This window comes from Lactuca virosa, chromosome 9, assembly GCF_052849685.1.
Source record: "Lactuca virosa cultivar CGN04683 chromosome 9, Lactuca_virosa_CGN04683_v6, whole genome shotgun sequence".
NCBI lineage: Eukaryota > Viridiplantae > Streptophyta > Magnoliopsida > Asterales > Asteraceae > Lactuca > Lactuca virosa.
The window spans coordinates 151,925,870-151,944,750 of record NC_136434.1 but is presented as its reverse complement, the minus strand read 5'-3'; positions in this window follow the sequence as shown (position 1 = coordinate 151,944,750).

Sequence of the window (18,881 nt, the reverse complement as noted above, 5' to 3'; positions counted from 1 at the left end):
AATCCTAACGAAATTGCTCCTTTAAGATAACGAAATATATTCTTCACAGCAGTGAGATGTGGTTCTCGTGGATTTGACTGATACCTAGCACAATTACATACAGAAAACATGATATCAGGTCTACTTGCTGTAAGATAAAGTAATGAACCAATCATGCTCCTGTAAAGAGTTAGGTCAACTGAAGGTTTATCTAACGAAGGTGTCAACTTTATGACAGTTGCCATTGGAACTCGTAACTTTGTGCTATTCGTCAATCCAAACTTTTCAAGCAGATTCTTCGTATATTTCTCCTGATTAATAAAAATCCCTTCTCTGTTTTGACGAATATTCAAACCAAGAAAATTATTGATTTTTCCCATCATGCTCATTTCGAACTTACTTTTCATCAAATCTTCGAATTCTCTAGATAAAGCAGGGTCAGTTAAGCCAAAAATAATATCATCAACATAAATTTGAACAAGCATTAGATGATTCCCAACTTTCTTTCGAAATAATGTGGGATCAACAGATCCTTGTTTAAATTTAGATTGTTTCAAAAATGAAGTAAGAGCTGCATACCATGCTCGTGGTGCTTGTTTCAAACCATAAACTGCCTTATCTAAAATATAAACATGATTTGGAAATTCTTCGTTAATAAAACCTGGGGGCTGTTCCACGTAAACAGTTTCTTCAAGCTCTCCATTTAGAAATGCACACTTCACATCCATTTGATAAACATCAAAATCTTTGTGAGCTGCATAATCCAGAAATATATGAACCGCCTCGAGTCTTGCGACAGGGGTAAAAGTTTCTTCATAGTCGATTCCTTCTTGTTGTGAATAACCTTTAACAACAAGTCTGGCTTTGTTTCGAACAATTTTTCCATCTTTGTCGGTTTTATTTGTGAAAATCCATTTTAACTCGACAATCGAAACATTTTCAGGTTTAGGAATTAATCTCCAAACCTTGTTTCGTTCAAATTCAGACAATTCAGATTGCATTGCAACAACCCAATCTGAGTGTTCCATTGCAATCTTAACTTTTTTTGGTTCAATTTTAGATATAAAAACATTGAACATACAAAATTCTTGATGAGTATTCAATACCTCATTCTTTGCGCGAATTTGAGCTCTTGTTAAAACTCCCTCTTGTGGATTCCCAATTACTTGATCCTTCGGATGATCTCTTGTCCACTTTTCCATTAGCGGATATGCTGGATCAAATTCCAAAGGTGCATCTTCGTATATATCTTCATTTTCTGAACCTGCAATCGAACAAACATCATCTAAATCATCATTATTGTCAATGTTTTTTAAATGCTCCCCCTCAACATTAGCATTCACTTTTCCATTCTCCCCCTCGAAAGAATGCCCTTCCTCAACTAGAGTATTCGAATCCAATTGCTCCCCCTCCACTGGATTGTTTTGCGTACTTTCGCTTTTCTCTGGAGAAGTTGATGTTGAATCATCAGTAAGCTTTGTGAGTTCAGAGATATGATTATCATTTGCATGTATTTCAGCATTAACAGCATGATCTGAAATTCCAAAAATTAAATCATAATCAACATCTAATGTTTGTGAGGATTCAGATTCATCTTGTGTTTTTGTCAGAATAGGATGATTTTCAAACTGTGATGTTGTTTGTTTAATGTAGTAATCATCAAATGTAAGATTAAAAGTTTCTTCAACTCTTCGTGTTCTTTTGTTCAACACACGATATGCGACTGAATTATGCGAATATCCCAAGAAAATCCCTTCATCTGCTTTAGATTGAAATTTCGTAAGATTATCCTTGAGATTCATAATGAAGCATATGCATCCGAAAACATGAAAAAAAATTGACGTTAGGAGTAATGTTAAAACGGCGATGAATGAAAGATATGTTTTGAGTAAAACATGTGGTGGATACGGCTTCAGCCCAAAGGTATTGTGGAAGATTCGCATATGCCAACATAGTCCTTGCCGCTTCGCATAGAGACCTATTTCTTCGTTCAACAACACCATTTTGTTGTGGTGTGTATGGAGATGAAAAATTATGTGAAATTCCTTTGTCCACCAAAAATGAATCAAGAATATTGTTCTTAAATTCATTTCCATGATCACTCTTAATTTTTCGAACAATCTTCTTCAATGTTGTTTCCATCTTTTTGATAAAGTCAATCATGATTTGTGCAACTTCGGATTTAAGCCTGAGAAAATAAACCCACGTAAATCTGGAAAAATCATCAACAATAACTAAAATGTACCGTTTCTTGTTGAGAGTTGAAACAGTCGAAGGACCACACAAATCAATATGTAAAAGCTCCAGAGGTGCGACAATTTTCGAATCTATTGTAATTGGATGACCTTGTTTATGTTGCTTGCCAACTTCACAAGCTGCACATAAAGAATCATTGTCAAATTTAAGTACAGGTAAACCTCTTACCAGATCTTGTACCACAAGCTTATTGATGTTTCGAAAATTGAGATGAGAAAGTCTTCGATGCCATAACCAACTTAAGTCTGCTGTTGCTTTCGAAAGAAGACATATAGCAGTTTTCCCTACTATCAGATTGATATCCAAAGTGAACATGTCACCTTTCCTTTTGGATTTTAGTAACACTTCTTTTGTGTTGACATTCGAAATAACACTTCCTTCTTCGTTAAAAAGAACTTGATTGTCAGTGCCCACAACAAGTTGAGAAACACTTATCAAGTTATGTTGAAGACCTTCAACATATGCCACACGATTCACTGTGAATTGTCCATTCATGATCTTCCCATATCCTTTGACTTGACATTTTTTATTGTTCCCAAACTTCACTACTCCAGCATTTTTGAGACTTCGAAAATCACATAAATTCTCCTTCTACCCAGTCATGTAACGAGAGCAACCACTATCGATGTACCACTTGTTATCATATTGCTCGTCACATAGTACCTACATTCAATGGAAAATTTTAGGTACCCAAGGCTTTTTGGGTCCTTGGAAATTAGATTTCAATTTCGAATGCAATGAAGAATTTTAACCCATTCACAAACTTTTGTTTTGAAACTATCAATTAAGTTTACATCTTCATTTAAAGGAACCGAAACATAAGTTTTTGATGGTTTCGAATTTTCACTGACATTACCCTTCGAATTCTGAGTTTTTGAATGAACATTCTTTGCTTTTATTACTGGTTTCCAAGCTTTGACTGAAATGTTCGAATCCTTAGACGATGAACTGCCATTTGATGAATTATGCATATACTTTTCATATGCTTCGTGAATTTGCTCCTTTGAAAATGTATTTGACTGATACATCTTTCCTTTGCCTTCAAGCCAATGATCAATGTTCTTCCTTGACGTTATTCCTTTTTCTCGTGAAGTTTTCATAGTTTCTTTCTTCGTTTGATTTGGAAAATTTGGCTTTTTAGGAACAAAATCAACTTTTGGATTTGTTATAAAAGATTTAGCATATGAATTATCAACTGTTGATTTAAAATGTTGACGTTGAAAGAATTTTTTATTTGGATTTGAGTTATTTGAAAATTTTCTTGGAATATTAGTTTCTGAAACTTTCGAAAACCTTGGTTGATTATTCACTTCAGACTTTGAATGATTTGATTGAGATGAATTTTGAGGTTTTGTTGAAAAAGATGAATTTTTAGCTTTGAAAACATTTTTGGTTGATTGTGATTCAGACACCTTTTGAGACTCAACATTTTGCCAAAATATTTTCTTTCTTGCTTGTCTTTTTGAATTGTTTTCCTTCGAAAATTTGACAATTTGATCTTTGAATTCCTTGGAGTTTAATTTGACAACTTTTTCACATTCCTTTTCAACTTGTTTTGAATTCTCTTTTTCAATTTTTGATTTTTCAACCCATTTTCTTTGTGGTTTTTGACGTTGGAAAACATACGAATTCTTTGTTAAGTTGTTTTCAACTGTGCTTTGATTTGCGAAAAAGCCTTCATCAGTTGTTTTTGAATTATCCTCTTCAACTAACTTCTTTAATTCTGGTTTGATTTTCTCAACATTTCCAGTAGTTACGAAAACTTGATTTGGAAAAATGACATCATCTGTACATTTGAAATTTGGATAAACCACTGTATTCGTTTCAAGATAGTGTTCACCTTTTTCATTCATCACTTTTTCGAACTTTTGTGTATCACCATACACCTGATCAACCACTATTCGTGGATTTTCTTCTTCCTTTGAAGATTTCTTTTCCTTCGAAATTTTCGCTTCATCTTCATCATCACTATCATCAGTTTGACTGTCTTTAATATCCACGAAGTTCACATCACTAACTTTCGAAGTTAAAGGTATAGCAGTTTCATTTTCAACCATCAAATCCTTAATTTTTTCTTTCCCTTTAGATGTTGATGCAACATTAATAACAGACAACTGAGAACAATCAACATCTTCAAGTTCACTAATTTCACTAATATTGTCAGAATTATCTTCAATATCAGCAAAATTAGATTGAGAATCAGATGTTGAATTCTCACTCTTTTTCAAAATTTGAATTTGTTCAGTTTTAGTCAAAGTATCATTCACGATGTTAACTAATTCATTTGCATCAAGACATTCATCAATTTTGACAATTCCATATTTATATCTATCATCAGGAACTTTGTCAAAATCAGCTATTATTTGCTCACAATCATACGAAATATTATCTACCTTAGCTCTTTCGAATGCTAGAAAAGGTAGTAATTTTCTATGTTGCTCTTTACTTATGTCACTTGAATGATGTAAATCAGTTAATTTGCCATAAAGTCTTTTCGCAGAATTACAGTAAATGTTTCTTTGTGCTAGCAAAAGTTTGACATCACTCGTTAAAGTATCTCTATCACACATAATGTTTGTAATTTGTAATTCCAAACATTCAATTTTGCTTATTTTCATGTCTAATCTCTTTTTGGTCTCTAACAACTCCATGGACAATTTGTTGGCCTCATTACTAGCAGACACAATAATTGAATCAAAATAAGTAACCGTTTCATCAAAAGATATTAGTTCAGAATCATAAGCATGAGTAGGAATATTAAAAGATTCGAGAATTTTACGTACCTTTGTTGTTATTGGAGATTTGGCAGCAGCTTTGGATACGAAGCATCGTCCCCTCACTTCGAATTCCTCATCATCTGAGTCCTCCTCCATTTTCGCATACAACGCTCCATGTGTCGGATTTCGCATTTCTTCATCATCTGATCCAAATGACCATATTTGATAAGTTCCATCTTCATCCTCATGCTCACCCTTTGCAACCAATGACAAATTCTTTGCTTTAGCACAAACCTCCTCAAGCCTCTCTGCATAGTATGCCGCATCTTTGACTTTATTCTTCCTCTCATCCTTCTTTCGAAGCATACAGTCATTTGCAAGATGATTCGCACCGTTGCAATAATGACAATCTATTCCAGCATCACCTTTCAGCTTCTTCTTACCCTTTCCTTCAGCTATCTTTGAATCTTGCTTCTCAACTTTCTTTTTCTCCTCAACAACATTTTTACTCACAGAACTTCCTTTCACCTCAGCAAGCTTAGTCTTCGAATTGAACGGCTTTTTGAAAAATTTCTTAACACGATTATTCGAGTAAAATGCTATTGCTTCATCATCCGAATTCATGATGAATCCTTCTTCTTCCTCATAATCACCATTTTCAACTTCTTTCTCCGAAATATTTGACACAAGAGCTAATGGACCTCCCAAATTCAGCTTCGATTCCTCAACAATTTCATTTACCTCAATTTCGTGTGTTTTCAACTGATTGTACAAATCATTGAGAGTTGATGTATCAAAACTTTGTTGATTCTTCACCATCATACTCACACTTCTCCACTCTTTTCGAAGCCCCATTACAAAGATGATATTGAATTCCATTGAAGTCCTGGTAATTCCATAGCGATTGCAACGATAGATTAACTCATTCAGACGATCATAGTAAACTTCAACTGTTTCTCCTTCTTTTTGTTTGAAATCTTTCAGTTCAACCAAACACTGTTTGACTGGATTGATTTTTGTTTTCTCACTTCCTTGAAACTTATCTTTCAGATTGTTCCATACCTCCTTTGTAGTTGTACAACTTCTAACGTAATTGTACACAACTGGAGGTAAAGCACCTCGCAGTTCCCTCATACACCTCTTCTCCAGTTTCTTCAGACGATCAGATTGATTATCAACTCCAGAATTTGTAGAAGATGATCCAATTGGTTGAACATTCACTGGAACATTGACATTTCCAGTGATACATGACCATAATTCTTCATCAAGACCATTCAGATAATCCTGCATACGATCAGCCCACTGATCATAGTATTTAGGGATTAGCATTGGAATTTTGGTTGATGAACCTAACAGATGAGAAAACGAGGTCATCGAATTGAGATTGAAACTCGTCATTGTTGTACGGAAGATGATTTTGAGAAGTTTGAAAAGATTTGAGAATTTGAAAACAAACTAGATGAATCAAATCGAATTGATGAGAATAACACTCGATTCAACAATTCAAATGCAGAATTGAATCATAGACTAAGATCTAGACAATTTTTCACTTTCAAAAAGTGCGGAAACTTTTGAATCAAAAAGTTGATTCAAAAACTTTTTGAACAGCATGAAAATCAGATCAGAGATATGATTCCTGCTCTGATACCAATTGATGAACCAATGAATTGAGTATTGAATTAATCAGAGTATGAATTACAGTATGAATGCAAGATTGAACACCAGATGTAAATATGATCTTGTTTCAGCTTGATTTACGCTTTCGAATGTTTACAGAGAAAATAGACAGGTCTGTAAAAACTCTTATCTAACTTTAGTAAATAACCCCTATTTATAGGGAACCGAAAGCGTACAAAAAAATATACTAAGGTATTGACTCTAAAGCTTCGAATAAAAGCGCCCTAGTAAAATACATTACAAAACATTCGAAGAGTACAAAATATATTTCGTCTAATTACAACAATTCGACCCTTACACATTTGCATTGTAAGGATAAGTTTTTTTCCGCATGTTTTAAAATAAAAGAAAGGGTTTTATTTTTATTTCTTTTAAATATCCTTACAATGGCATTTGTGAAATATTGTTGTTTATATGATTCCATTGATAGCAATATTGGAAAATAGATTTGATTCTTTCATTTGTGGTAGTGTCATAATTTACCAAATAAGGAAAGATTCTCATCACTCAAGTTTCAGTGGGATAGAAACTTGGAATCATGCAACTTGTATTGTATGATGAATGAGAATTTTCATCTTTGGAAAAATTAAGACTAATTCCTTGTTCACATGTTCATGTGAGTCAAGTGAAGGACTACAGGATCGGGTACACTTGGTTATGCTCGGGTCAGGTCCACCACAAAGATTGATAAGGCTATTCGTCATGATTTACTAAAGTTTAGTGAATATGGTTATACTTACAAGTTTAAATGTAATTCTAAGACATTGGAAAAGTTTCAATGTAAGGCGGAACGAATAAGAAGAATCAAATTAGGCAGAAAGATAAAAGTTTCTCCAATCTGAAAAGATGGGAGAGTACTTGAGTATCTTGTTTGATGATTATCTTAGTGGTTATGAAACCATATCACAATTGATTCTCTAAGGACATCTTAGTGCATGTGTTTGACTAAGAAGAGGAATCGTGAATTGTTGAATTGGTTAAATCAAAAAGATAAGTCATACTTCGTTCCAAAATTGAGTCTTAGAGTCATACTCCAAGATTGTAACTTGAGTGACATAATCCTTAGAAGGTTTATAACACTTGTCAAATGTAGAGTAAAATGTTTTCATACTCTTGTACATTTGAAATTGGTAAGTTGTGATGTTTTGGATGAAACAAAGACCAACTAAGACCAATTGAGTAAAGTGTTTATCTTGATAAGAATCCGCACTAACTCTTGAATTTTTGTTTTGTCAAGGAATGGTTCTTGACAAGAGAATCTTATATGTCAAGAGGCCAGTGGGAGTCTTAAAGATCTTGAAAAGTTTCAAGAACTAATCAATTGTATTGTTTATCACTAGCACACGACTTGAGGCTTGTAACCTATCGTGTTGACATATTCTTATTTCTGTGCCCATTCCAGTTAAAAATTGACTATGCATGTGAGTTATGTGAGTTCTCAGTTGTTTGCATAACTACTTGGAAGCAATGGTAGGCCCTGTGCTACTAGGTAGCAAGAAGTTAAGATTGAAACAAGTTCAATCCATATGAGTTTGGATTTGTCACTAACCTCCTCTTGCGGTTATGACAAATTCACATGGATAGGAACACATACACCATAGAAATATAAGTGTCATAAGGTTTCTCTTCGATTCATGAAAATGATGGTGAGGAAAAGCTTTCACTAAGTAGATTTTAAGTAGATAGCAATTGTGATATTTGCATTCTCAAAGTCGTTAGTGGAGCGTGTGTGGTTAACCGGCACACTAACATGGACTTGTGAGAAATGGCAAAGGTCTAAACAATTGAGACTATGATTACGGCATCCCTTTTCATAGTTCTAAAAATTGTTTAGACACACATGGGAGCTATCTAAGGAAAGGTGTATAATTTTAATAAAGTCTTATCAAAGCATCTCGTATCAAAAATATGAACTTTGGTAAGAAAGTCAATAAAGTATTGATTTCTAGAAGTCCAATTGATTTCTGGATACATGTCAAAGCTAGTGGGAGCATAAGTGTTATGCTAATAATTATCATGTAAGTGGGAGCATGATTATTATGTTGAGTTTTTCAATGGTAATTATAGAAAACAAAAGTTTCAATTTGCAAAGCTGCAAGGGTTGAAAAGTTGTTTTGCTATAATTAAGGGAGAGGAAATTATACTTCATTTCAAATCTAAAAGCTTAGATTGTGAGATTTTAATCAAATTTAGTCAAGGATATATATATATATATATATATATATATATATATATATATATATATATATATGAATTTTATGTTGGAATGGTTCAACATAAGGAAATTCTATATATATTGTGTTCTCAAAATTCGATTATGATTACGGCATCCCTCTTCATAGTCGAATTCTGATAACATGTAAAATAAAAAAAATATTGTAGCAAAAGACTGGTCTAGGATCATGTCTTTATGTGAGACATCATGAATCGTGTCTCATATGCTTCGGATATAGGATCGATTACATGTGCTATAATATTTATCCTTTCTAAATTTTTCCTAATGCCTAGGGCATTAAGAGGGAAAAAGTACTAGAACTGGATGTGACTAAAATGATTAAGCAATTATCAAGGACAATCTGAGGTTTACCAAAGATTGGTTGCTCATGGGCAATTGGAAGTATAGTATTAATTTTGGAAGGACCATATTGACATAGTCTGAAAGGAGGCAACTCTTGTTCAAAAGTGATAGTCAAAATGGGAATGTGGAAATGTTTCCATAGGTGGAAGTTATTCATTAAATCTGTGTAATATTAGAAAACTTAATGCAGGAAGGATGTTCAAAGGAATGTACTTTGAATGTGAGACTTCGTTTCCATGGAATTGCTCTCCATTGGTTTACTTTGTAATATCTATTGCCAAGTCTTTGTGACTTTTGTGCATAGTCATTACAAGAGGATCAATGCATATAAGTTTAGAATCTAACAGATTTCAGTAAATGGCAGGAATTTGGAATTCTTACATTTGCGATAAGGATTTGGGATTGTGAAATGAGGATCATTGGAATTATGTTCAGTTGATCTATTCCACAAAGTAAGGATCATAGTCAAACATAGTGTGCATACTTGGAGTATGGCATAACTATTGTTTGGACAAACATAGTGTGCATGCTTGGAGCATGGCATGACTATTGTTTTGATTCAAGTATAAAGTTGATTATTCGAAACATTATACAATGAATAATGTGTAATCAATATGGTGATTAAATAAAATGTGTTTTATTTATATTCATAAGGTCTGAGACCATATTGGATTCGATTATTCTTGTGTTTCACTTTGCATGTTTTGACTTCCAGAATAACTAGGTTATTCTTTCCGAATGACTAAGTTATTTAAACCATCCACAGTCTATAATACATTGGAAGTAGGTATTAAGGCAAGACTGTCTTGAATTGGGTTTGTAGATGTCTAAAAGTGTTTAGACATAGCAAAAGTTGCTACAACATTCATGAGTGCTCCTGGAATGAGATTCGAGTATTGGATTAAACCCACGCTCATTTGACTCACTTCATGGATTTTATCACGAGTGATCATGATACGATAATATCTTATATTCTTCAAACCAAGAGATATGAGTTGCAGTCTACAAGTCGGTTGCACATTGATTATGTGAAAACACACCAGTAACTTGGTGTTATAAAACGCATTTTTATGGGTGATTTGATAATTATATAGAGCAAGCATATGAGTCGAAGTTTATCCATTCCTTTTACCCTTAGAGGGATAAAAGAGATATATATGGGCCCCTCGATGATTTAGTGATGACAAACGTAGGTGCTCGGTCGGGCCTAGACTAATTTTAGTTCAATTAGTCAGTCGTCATAAATCGGAAATCGGGAAACAACAAATGGACTGAGAGAATGATTATAATCCATGTCTCAGTCTATATGATATCTAGAATGGAGGAATATATTATCCCTTATCTAATGGACATGTCATTGACTAGGTCAGAGTTTGACAGCAGCTTTTAAGAGCTACGATTTCTAGTCGGGTTTTGGAGTCATACTTGAATAATAGTTTTAGACTTATCCAAGTGGGAGACTGTTGGATTAGATGTCTAAGCCCATAACTATTATTGGTATGAACTCGACCTAAGAGTAGCATGGTCCATTTGGGTTGCATATCATCAGGACAATTTGTTAGGATTGACTTTTGAGAGAAGAGGTTGTATATGATTTATTAATATATTATAAGCTATAATATATTAATATGAAATCATGTGTTTTAATTAGTATTGATCAAGAATTAATTTGGAATTAATTTAGTGATCAAAAGAGACTAATTAAATCTATGGGGACTAATTATGGTAATTAGTGATATTTATATGTGTTGGGCTTATGATCCATTTTGGACCAAGTTTATGTATGGATACATAAAGAGTTGGGCCGCATGAACCATGGATCATAAAACCCATGGGTATGGGTTTGGGTTATTCCCATGACCCTTGAAATACCACACATATAAATACAGGCATCTTGACCTAAAACCGCCACCCTTATGTGCGTGTGCATGTTCTTGGAGTTCATGAAGGTTTTAGAGTGCATGGAGATTCTCTCTCAAGTCCTACCTTTGTCCTTGATGTGTTGTGACTTCCTTTGAGGCTTCCACACTATTGGGGCTAAGCTCTTAAGGCCAAATACATCAAGACTTCCAGCCACATAGAAGGTATGTTACACTAACTAGTATCTTGTGTAGTTTACATCTTTGCATGCTAGTTATAGGCTTAATACCTTGGAAACACCTTTGCATGTATATTTAGTGAAAACATAGATCCAAGGTATTTAGGGTTGTATGTGCACCATAGGATGTTTTAGTATACTAAAACCCATCAGGGCGTACTCCCTTGTATGCTAAGCGTACTGGCTGATGGTGGTGTACGCTGCGTGTACCTGCATGTACGCCCAACATACTCCTCTGTTAAGCTACTTTTCCAATAAGTTCTTAATACTCCATTCCAGCAGCTAAAATTACAGATCCAAGTCCTCTTCGACATCTTAATCCATAAAGTTGATTACTTGGTGGCTTGCAATCCACCAAATGAGCCCAGACTTAAAATGTGACAACAAACTTCCATGAAAAGGGCTAGATCTCATGCATGGCCACAAATGAGCCCTAAAGATTGAAACTTTACTGCTTATGGGACTCATATGACACTAAGGGTGGCAACCCTGAGCTTAGCAACGTGCTTGAGTCATAAAGATCCATTCTTGGGACCAAAAGAGTCCATAAACTCATCCTAAGAGAGATATAAGAGATTAATCATCAAGCTCAAGACTTTATACCTTGAAAAGGTCTGAAGTAAAGCATCAATCCCAGATCTGAACCTTCTCTTTTGCACCAACACCTTGCCTTGACATTTGCTTCCTTGAAGGGTGGATTCAAAACACCATAATGCTCTCACAAAGCCTTCCAAGCTCCAAGAACACTCAAAGAAGATTAGGGTTACGTGAAAACTGTCTAAGGGTGAGAAGGAGGCTGACCCTTGGGGGTATAATGTTCTTTATATAGTGGCACACCCTAAAAATTAGGGTTTAGGGACTCTGAGCGTACGTTGGGCGTACTTCTCGTATGTTGGGCGTACGTCTCTAACACCCGCGACCAATTATCCCCTCTATGTTGGGCGTACCCCATCTTACGCTGGGTGTACTCTTGTGGTGGCCACCTTGCATGCATGGGATCTCCTTGCTAATTTTTTCCACTAAGGACCAATAATGCCAATAACCTCAAAGTACTATAACTTCTTCATTCTAAGTCCGTTTCCGACGAACTTTATATCCACAAAAAAGTGGCGGAAATCCCTACGCTCCTATCCAGACCCCCGAGCCTAAAACCTTCCGGATAAAACCCAGGATCCATAAAAGACCGAATCGCCCCTACCCTTGGCCTCCGAGACTACAACCGAATACTTCCAAAACTGGGTTTTACAACTCTCCCCCACTTAAATGAGACTTCGTCCTCGAAGTCCTATGTGGATACTTATCTCGAGTACTTCTCATGGGTCACAGTAGCCATTCCAATCTATCCTGAATGCTCACAACCAATCTTATACAATGCTTAACCTTATCTGCATCAGTCCGACTCCCGAAATGACTGCTACACTTGACCTCCTGAGCTCCAACCATTACCCTGCGCAATCGATGGCCTTCCCAAGGCAACTGTTCATAAGCGACAACCTTTCCTGCCTCTGCGAAGGGCAAATCCATCGTTGTAATGAATATCCAGCCACTCCCAGTGTTAGTCTCTTCGTTGTTACCCACTGATTGCTTCCAGTTACTATGTCCAGATGCTGAACAATAAACTCAACGTGAAAATCAGATAATCCTTCAAGTAGAAGATTCATCCCTGCAACGGTTAGACTCATACGAGAGCTGCGTAACAGAGTCAAACCCTTTACTCTGATATTATTTAATCTAGCTGTGAGTGACTTAGCACCTCTCGGTCAATTAGCTGCTCCACTCCAGAATTCTCTTATCACTACCTGTCCGAAGATCCTGTTGTATCTTATCCGATTTCTGGACGAACCGGGACCACCCTGGTCCCCACTGGTCTGCCATCATCTGGGTTACCGGACTCCCACCGGTTACTGAACCCAAGCTCAATCTCTCAGTCGCTCCCAGCGACTTCCGAAGAAACTTCTACTATCCAAACCTGCTTTATCTACCTTGCCACTCTGGCTCTATAAGTCCTGGGATCCTCGATCCCCTACCTTGACCCTACGGTCTCTACCAGGTCCTACCTGTGCTGCTATACATGCATGGGTCTCGCCCACGGGTCCCACCCAAACTATATCTCGGTGCGGCCTCTCCCACAGGTCTCACCTTTCTAGGGCCTCACTCACACTCCGCTAGGAGATCCAGGCCTCTCCCACAGGTCTCACCTTCCTCGAATCTCAGCTTGCTATCCTTTCCTAACTCTTATCATGCTGACTAGGAGATCCGGGCCTCGCTCACACTCCGCTAACTAGGAGATACGTTCCCTCGCCCACACTCCGCTAACTAGGAGATACGGGCCCTCGCCCACACTCCGCTAACTAGGCTGCTAATGAATGCTACATCTATCCCGTAGACTTACATCGCTCTTCTCACTGTCTGACTGTTGGTAGATGCTACGGCTATTCTGTAGTCTTACATCTTGGCTAAACCCACGTCCTATCGAAAATTCTCCAACCTGGTTTCCCAAACCAGCTATCTACTGTCGTTAATACACAAACCCTATGTCGGGAAGTTTCCCAAACTTCCAATTCCTGCACTACTCTATCCACATGGTCAATCGGGTTGCTTCCCTACCCAACAGGATGCGAACTAGTCTTTGCTCGCACTTACTTCGGCTCCCGAATACTCGGATGGTTCTCCCCTACTTTGATTCAGCTAACTTCTTACAGCTCACAGCCTTGGAAGGGATTTCCCCATCCTTCTTACCATTCAATGATCGATCTGCTCGCAATCTGACGCTCACACTGATAGTGATCTAACTGATCAGTACCAAACAATACCTCTCTCGAAATACTAGCGACACGTATCCCGAGTTCTAGTCACGCTCGCTACAGTTACTGCATCCTGATAACCTTCTCTAAAAGGGAACGACCTCTAACTACTATTCTAAAATTCAAGGTATGCAAAGGGCATATAACTCAATATCGATGCAGTACCTTAACAATAAAATCATAAATAAAAACTTATAAGAAAGCAAAAGATACGCACCTACAACATCGGAAGCTGCTCGTTCCTCCTCTGTGGTCAGTTGGAAAGCCCTGCTCCTCACCGTGGGTGCCTCTGCCCGGCCCTGACGGCTAACGGTGATCCTCAACGTCGCAGGGGCAGTCACTATCACCTGTCATGTGGTAACCAAACTCGGACACTGGGCCTTCTTGTGGCCCCACTGACTGCAATGGAAGAAGATCAGGTTTAATCCCTGGGTGGTGGTAGCTGTACAATCTCTGCTAAAATGACCAATCCGGCCGCACTTGAAGCAGCCAGAATCACCACCACTACCACTCCTGCATGCACCCTCGTGCGTCCTGTCACACTTGCCACATCGGTTGCGGCTCTGATAGTCCCTCGATCTCGATTCTGACCCCTTAGGTCTCTTGCCTAAACCCTATGGCTACCTGAATCTCATCTGGCTTCCTCTTCCTGAGGTGCTCTAGGTCGATCTCCCTCTCCCAGGCTCAAGCAATCATATCCTCCAGTGTCTTGCAGCTGGACCTGCTCATAAACTGCCTGATGTCATCCCTCAGCATCTCGTGATATCCGGCCTTCTTCATCTCCTCGTCCGCCACATACTACGGAACAAGAAGAGCCCTCTCCCTGAACTTGGCGGTAATCTTCGCCACAGTCTCAGTCGTATGTCGGAGGTCCTGAAACTCCCGCGCTAACTGCTGCACCTCAATCACCGATGTAAACTCGGCCTTGAATCTGGCCGAGAAATCACTCCACGTCATCATATCCAACGCGGCATCATCCCCAATGGCATGTCCAACCTCCTCCCACCAGTCTCGTGCTCTGTCCTTCAGAAGACAGGAGGCAATTCGGACCTTGTCCCCCTCGGGACATCGGCTCGTACGGAAAGCATTGGCAACATCATCCAACCACCTGCTGCTAGCGATGGGGTCCCAAGCCACATGGTAATCTGGAGCTCCACAAGCTCTGAACTCTCGGAATGTCAGGGTACGCACCCCCATCATGGCCATCATCTCAGTACGGAAAGCTCCCAGCTTCTCATCTAGAAGCTCTAAAATGCCCTCCTTGCCCGAACCAAAGATCACAGGAGTCTGGACTAGAATACTGCTCGTAATCTCTGCTGAAATAAACTCTCCCATCTGCTCCCCGAGCTGCTCGGCTCCTGAGCCCGAGCCTGATCCCTCACCGGCGCCTGAATCGCCAACTGGTCTACCCTGTAGCGTCACCATTCTGCAACATATCATAATAATCATCAGAATACTCATCACTCCTGAGGGATCACACACGCACTACAAGTTACCTGGTTTTATCTCAGCCCTCTTTGATTCGATTACAGATCCTCTGCTTTCAGTAGTATGGGCCCCTACTACCTTCCACATCTATCCGTACTTTCGTCAAAGATTGCCTTGACTCCACCAAATCCCTTGCACTACTACTATTGCTCCTAGCACTAATCTCATCCTAGGCTTGCCCTAGGGAAATCTATAACCTAACCCAGTCCTCAGCTGCTGAAGGACTCTTCATAATGCCAATTAACCACTACGTGAATACCATCACATGTAACGAGGCTATGATAATCCTTCGAGTAAAGGACTCATCCCTATAACGGTTGGACTCAAACAAGATCTCTGCAGTAGGGTCAAATCCAGCACTCTGAGATTATTCAACCCTGATCACATGTGACTTAACGTATTCATCCAGTAACTAACTCCCATCACTCAAAGTCCCACAAAGCATCAAGCAAGCAGCATTCGGACAAACGGAAAATCTATCCAGAAACATAATCAAACAATTATGTCCACGTATCAGGAATCTGTACAAGCATGCGATTCAAAGCTCATACACATATAACAGGCACATAAGGCATCCTCCTACATCCTTAGCCCTAATCTAGCATGCAGTTATCATAAGCATATCGTAACTAAACAAACATGTATGGGTAATTTGGGAGAACTTACTTGAGCTCGGCTGATTGCATGCACCACACCCTTTTCTCTTTTCAAAGTCCTTTTCTCTTTTCAAAATTCCTTTATATAAAAATGATTTTCTTTTGAAAACTTTGCATACCAAGTCCTCAGTTTGAGTTCAGACACATCCGAGAGCGTGCCCGAATCCCTCAAACCAAGGCTCTGATACCAACTTGAAACATCCCAAAATTCAAGACTAAAAAAAATTCATTTTTAATTCATTAATAAAACCATAAGTTATCAAAATATTTCATCAAACATTATCATCAGAGTTCCATATCAAAAATCAGAGTAAAACATCCCAGGCTAAACATCATGGTGTGTGTGATGCAGTCATCCCGAGCTCTTCTCTCCGCTATCGGAAGTACCTGAAACCAAAACTGAAAATCGTAAGCATGAAGCTTAGTGAGTTCCCCAACCTACCACATACCATACACATATAACCACATACTGGGCCCCCGCCCGCTGCATCGGGACTTGCCCGGCATCGGACTCGCTCTGGCATCAGGCCCCGCCTGGCATCGAGCCCCGCTCGGTATACATACCTGTTTCTCTTAGGCCTCGTCTCTCTCCGGGCCCCTCCCTTTATACATATACAATCACAATGAGGACACTAACACATAAAGCAAACATACACTACTGAATTCCTGTTCTAACGCCTCGCCTATCTTGGGCCCCGCCCCTGTCCTGCTACTGAAGAGTCATGGAACCCCGTCCATGCTCCTGCTAATGGTGAGATACGGGCTCCCGCCCACACTCACCTTTCTCCTATCCCAGGCACCGCCCCTGCTCTGCTAATAATGAGATACGGAACCCCGTCCGTACTCAGCTAGTGGTGAGATACGGGACCTCGCCCACACTCACCTCCCTACTAGGCACATACATGTATCACAAAAACAACAAGTATAATCTACTATGCAACATATAACATTCCTCGGGCTTACCCCGACATCAGACTCTAGTCCGGAAACATACTACCGACACATGCAAGAATCACAAAGACCTCTAGCATACTAACATACCTCGGGTCTCGCCCGCCATCGGATCGAAATCCGGAACATATATCATAAAAATGCCTAGGGCTAACCCCCGGGTCTTCCTACTATACTCAAACATAATGGGCCAGCATTGTGGACGTAGACCCATGCACACAATGAGGAGACTCACCTCGCACTGCTGAAATCCCACCGATAAACCTTTGGCTGCTATCTGACAATTCCCCGAACTGCTGCTCCTTCAGCTCCTCGAGCTATCAGTACCAAAATAGCACTTAGACCAAAACTAATAATCCTCATTAGGGTAAAATGACCATTTTACCCCTGATCCAACTTGGTCCATATCTAAGGCCCAAAACCATAACATAAAAGGCCCAACACTAGGTAGGCTTCCCAAGCCTACTAGTGGCCCACTAATGGCCTAATTTGCTAAATTGGGCCCAATCCCTCTAATGGGCCTTAATCAAAGCCCAAACATATTATTGTCCCAAAACATCTGACTTCTGATGGTCCACTAAGGCCCAAAGTCCCAAAGCCCACTGCCTGGCCCAAAACACTCAAGCCCATAACTGATGAGTACGCGGGGCGTACTCCCTTGTACGCTAAGCGTACTGGCTGATGGTGGTGTACGTTGCGCGTACTGCATGTACACCCAGCGTACTCCTCTGTTAAGCTACTTTTCCAATAAGTGCTTAATACTCCATTCCAGCAGCTACAATTACAAATCCAAGTCCTCTTCGACATCTTAATCCATAAAGTTGATTACTTGGTGGCTTGCAATCCACCAAATGAGCCCAAACTTAAAATGTGACAACAAATTTCCATGAAAAGGGCTAGATCTCATGCATGGCCACAAATGAGCCCTAAAGATTGAAACTTAACTGCTTATGGGACTCATATGACACTAAGGGTGGCAACCCTTGGCTTAGAAACGTGCTTGAGTCATAGAGATCCATTCTTGGGACCAAAAGAGTCCATAAACTCATCCTAAGAGAGATCTAAGAGATTAATCATCAAGCTCAAGACTTTATACCTTGAAAAGGTCTGAAGTAAAGCAACAATCCCAGATCTACACCTCTTTTGCACCAACACCTTGCCTTGACCTTTGCTTCCTTGAAGGGTGGATTCAAAACACCAAAATTCTCTCACAAAGCCTTCCAAGCTCCAAGAACACTCAAAGAAGATTAGGGTTTCGTGAAAAATGTCTAAGGGTGAGAAGGAGGCTGGCCCTTGAGGGTATAATGTTCTTTATCTAGTGGCACACCCTAAAAATTAGGGTTTAGGGACTCTGAGCGTACGTTGGCCGTACTTCTCGTACGTTGGGCGTACATCTCTAACACCCGCGACCAATTATCCCCTCTACGTTGGGCGTACTCTTGTGCTGGCCACCTTGCATGCATGGGATCTCCTTGCCAATTTTCTCCACTAAGGACCAATAATGCCAATAACCTCAAAGTACTATAACTTCTTCATTCTAAGTTCGTTTCCGACAAACTTTATATCCACAAAAAGGTGGCGGAAAGCCCTACGCTCCTATCCACACCCCCGAGCCTAAAACCTTCCGGATAAAACCCCGTACCAATAAAAGACTGAATTGCCCCTACCCTTGGCCTC